We start from the raw sequence: 5010 nt of genomic DNA, 5'->3' as shown, positions 1-5010 counted from the left end.
CAAATATCAATGTAATTCCAAATAATAACAAAAATATTGAAATTGCATTTTGAGTGAAAATTTTAAAGCGTAATTTCTGAACATTTACAGATTTCGAGTTGTGCCTGTTTTGCACGAAACCGTCGATATATAAATAGGTTTGATAACTTGTTTTAAGATGATCAATTCCATTACTTGATTGTCACTTTACAGATACAGTTAAACCTCCATGAGTCGATGTTCTATGACTCGATATCGACTCATGGAATCAAATTATATATTATTAAAAATATTAATATATTAAAAAAATATTTTCTGGGTTACTGTGATGGTCCATTCGAACAGCTTTCCAAGGATTTTAAATTCCACATCTCGATATTTCCTTGAGTCGATGGTCCCTTCGATATCGACTCATGGAGGTTTAACTGTAGGCAAAAGACCACGATAAACCATATTGGGGAGGCGGTCCAAATTCAGTAAACATAAAAAAAGACCACCTGCTTTCTGGATAGCCCCTTAAATTCCTTTTCATTGTTTTGTTTATAATGCGGGCATAGGAGATAAACTGCAGGAGCGATAATTCTGCATGGTGTATGAGCGAATATTATCATCGCACCAAAAAATGTTTTCTTGTTCTCTCAAAATGATGATTTGATGACAGCAACGAACTTTCTATTTAGTTAATAACCTCTTTTGAGACTACTAACATTGCTTTATTCAAATAAAACAAAACTGGGAGCGATAAAACTGAGAAGTGCCGCCTTTTCTATCAACGCATGTCGTTCCCACACCAATAAGTCTGCCAATCGTAAATTCCACGAACAATCAAATTTTATGTTTTTTTGGTTCAACCTTCCCTGATCCAGAAGACCACGTCGAATACTGAAAATGTTCCAAATTGAAGACCAGAGAGAGCATTGTCCATCGGTGGTTTATTAGAACGTGCACACCGATGCGATCGTGCAGCAATGCACGGAATTCTCCCAGCCAGGTCGGGTCGACAGCAAAGGCCATGATCGAGAATTGGCCGTTCCCCGTTTTTATGATCTTTCGCTATAGGGCTAGGGCTGTGGACAGCTGAGGCAGAATGGAAATCGCTTTACAAGTTCACACATCGTCGCGCCGCTATTCACACCGACCGCCTCAGTCACTCGTCAGGCCAAAGTTGGAGCATTGTTACCATAAATTTGTGACTACATGTCTCAGCGTACTGGAGATCGTTCATAATTAACGACTGCCGACAACCAGCCCAATACCGCGATGATACTTTATGGAGAATAGATCAACAAATTTAGGAAAAAGGTAATCAAAGAACTTTATTGTTTCTGGTCAGGGCATTCCTCTCGGTGCGGTGGATACTTGATTGTGGACTACCCTGGCGAAGGCAAAGGCGTGCCATTTCCCATTAAAAGCGGCAGTTGTCCAGCTGATTGCGTTGTTAATGGCTGTCGGTGAGTAGGTTTGTTTTGCTCGCAGTCGGTGGTTCAATGAAGTGTCTGTCTCTATATACAAGAATAAGGTGATTTTGGTGTACATTCCAAATCCGGTTAGAATGGAGGGAGATTTTTTTATTGACTAATATCAAGGAGTGCCACCGCGTTCGAGTGTCCGGTTCATTGATTTGTTCCCATTCTTAAGAATCTGACTGTGCGGTAAGATGGACGAGCTTATCCATTCTACAGTTAATAATACGCAGATCCGGATGCATTATATTTGCTTGGTATGTTTGTTAATTTAAAGATCGCAGCACGCTCCCTTTTGTGTCTAGCGATTTAAGATAATACTGCAGATGCAAAAGGATTGTAGAGTAACAAAGGTACTGCTAACTACGGGCCACGATGATTACTATCACATTAAAAACTAAGACCGGTGTCCATTGCTCAAAATGCATTTGCATGTTAGATGGTACTTCTCATGTTGATTCTAATGAAATGTGTAATTCAGTGGCTAAAAATACTTTTACTCGAAAAAAATACATGACAAATTCTTTGTTAGAAACACTTGTTTTCCTTAAAAGTGCTCAGTTTGCGCCCTTCCAACCGGGGCGCATATTTACCTATCACGAGAGAAAATTTCGTCCAAATCAAAAAAAGGTGTTTTTTTGCAAATCGACTTTTAATTTTTTTTTTATATCATTTTTTTCAGTGTAGCACTAAATTTAGATTTTTTATTCAAAAATTGGAATGATTTTGCGAAGGTAATCAACTTTTTTGTATGACTTTTAATTTTTCAGCTATTTCCATTTGAAAAAAAAAAATAACAGTGAACAACCAGAAAAAATATTTTAAGCTCTTTTTAGTGGAATGTATTCAACCGTCTAAGACGAGTTTAGTACTCTCCATTTAATAGACTAACGCAAAATGAACTCCCCCTAGAAATTAGGACGTTTGAGCGGGTCGCATAATGAACGCAAAATGAACTATTGTTCGAGTGGACGACTCGCTCAAATGTCAAAATTCATCGGGTGAGTGAATTTGATGAACTCCTGCACAGGTCTATTCCACTACGTTTTGTTATCTTTGCAGATACGTATTTCGACCACACAGTTGTGGTCGAAATACGTATCTGCAAAGATAACAAAACGTAAGGGAATTAAATGTCTCAGACGGTTTATCAGTGAACAAAGTAAGCCCTTTTCGAAAAATAACCCAGATTTATTTTTTTAAACCAACCAAAGCCAATGATGTCATGTAACTATTGTTCTGGTGTTGCATTCTCATTACAGCACCCAAATGAGAATGCATAATGGATTTTATGCAACTCATTTGGTCATTAAAGTACCCATTGTTTTGGAAAAGTAAACCGTTTTATCACTCAAATAGAAGCTGTAAATCGATTAATGATTCGGAATTGCAAAAAGTAAATTTATGCTATAGGGGAGAACGGTCCAAAATGCAAAATAGGGGCTAAATTACCTCACTCATAAAATCACTCATATAATCTGTTGTAGGACATTTATGAACGAATATTACCATTACAATTCATAATTAGTTATCCATGGTTGAGCTCCATCGGAAAAATTTAGCAAAATCTTTTAATATTCACTCAAATTTAACAATTTGCTATTCTTCCACTACATCCGTAAGATTGTAGTTCAATCAATTAAGAAAAAACAAACAACCATGCGTTCACCATCATTTTACATGCAATTGAGTCATTTTAGACCACCATTCGGGCGTTTTGCCCCAGGCCTATTTTCAAAACATTTTTTTAAATGCGTTAGAAAGTCATGAAAACCTTATTGTTTTGAATAGGAGAGATCATTGTGAAACGTAGCTGGGATTGTAAATTTTGCACCTATACGTTGAAATGGTTGGGTATTTTTGTTTATATGGGCGAAAACATCGAAAAAGCTTAAGGGGTGCATTTTGGACCGTTCTCCCCTATATTTATTAATGTGACCAGCAAGCGTCCTGTTAAACGCGGGACGCCTATCTGGATTGCCTCCCTGGCTTGAAAGTGGATTCTTCAAAAGTGCATTTCGCATAGATGTTGGCCCAAAAAAAATTAGAAGAATATTTTTAAGGCTGTATGAATTGTAATAAATTTGTAAAATGAAGTTGAAAAATGCAACGTCCGGGACACGTCTGGTCACATTAATATTTATGGTTATATGTGTTGTGAACAAATATAACATTTGATCAATCAAGACCTTTGGGGGGCTTCAAATACACAAACCGTTCTGTAGTACGGTTGTCAATCCAAAAAAAAGTAAGTCACTACATAATGATCAGTTCTCTAGAGGATCTAAAGTGCGCTAGAACAAAACTATCAAGTCTCCTATCAAGCAGGCCTCACCTTCCTTTACCCCTTCACAAGTTAAATTTTCCCATATGGCGGCAGCGTTTCGTCAAAACGAATTCCATTGGAGTTTCTTTTTATGCTTCCCAAGCAATGCGTTTCCCCGAGGTCGAGCGAGAACGTTCCTCGAAACTCGATCGTTCTTCAATTGGCTCACAGGAAATGTTGCCCATTCCAGCGAAATTAGCCGTGTAGGTAAACAGTTCGCATATGGAAACCACCGATCGACCAGCTGATCCAAGGTTGAATTCGATCGCATCATGAAAGGGATCGGATGGTGCTGTGAATGACCTTGCCATTGGATTCCGCGGAATTATTTAGGTGCTTGTTAATGGTTCTGTCGAGTCGATGAAAAGTATGTGAGCTGGGGAATTCAATGTTGACTGGAGGGAATGATTGACGTACAGATTGGGGTTCATTCGCAAATTATAAATATGCGTGAGCACTTGAGCAGCTATGTTCGGATAAACCCCTAAGCATGATATGATTTTTACCAATGAACTGGTCGATTTATTATAGATTTCAAGTATCAATACCAAGTCGTGAGAAGCACAGAAATATTTTATATCTCATTTTCAATTAGAATTATCTAAATTCTGGTCCCACTGAGCAAGCCCATATTGCCCATCCGCAATAGAACTCGAATCGTTTTACGAGCCTAATGATTCCGACATTCCAAGATGATCGATCAATTATCTAAGAATTTATCATTATTTTGGATCTTTTCCTTCTATCCTGATTCTCAAAATCGATCGACCTTTGAAGGTTAATCGGCACCAGATAGATACAGAAGAACATAGAACGGAAATACAAGGTGAACAATTGCGTTCGATAATGAGCGACTGAAGGAATTTTTCAATGAACAACGCCCGATAGATGGGATTCGGGCAGCCAACAGCAAGAGGGAAAAAGAGAATTCATGAATGGACATTGTACCATCGATGGCCGGAAGAGGTATTTGGCATCACTTGATATGCCTAACTAATAATCCATCAACCATCTGAGCTTTATGCGCCATCGTATGTTGTATAGCGAAAATTTCGTGCTGAACCGATTCACAACTGTTGTCGTTGTCAAACATTTTTTTTTGCTGAGGCTGACCGGTCACATTCTTTGAGAAGCCAATGGCCTACAGCGCCGTACTATGGGCCATAATATAATACATTATGGCAGAGGTATAAAAATTGAAATATTCATCAGAATCAAACTTTTTTTTATCGCTGTCTAATT

Source organism: Armigeres subalbatus, chromosome 2 (assembly GCF_024139115.2).
Source record: "Armigeres subalbatus isolate Guangzhou_Male chromosome 2, GZ_Asu_2, whole genome shotgun sequence".
Taxonomy (NCBI): Eukaryota; Metazoa; Arthropoda; class Insecta; order Diptera; family Culicidae; genus Armigeres; species Armigeres subalbatus.
This window is presented reverse-complemented; position numbering follows the sequence as displayed.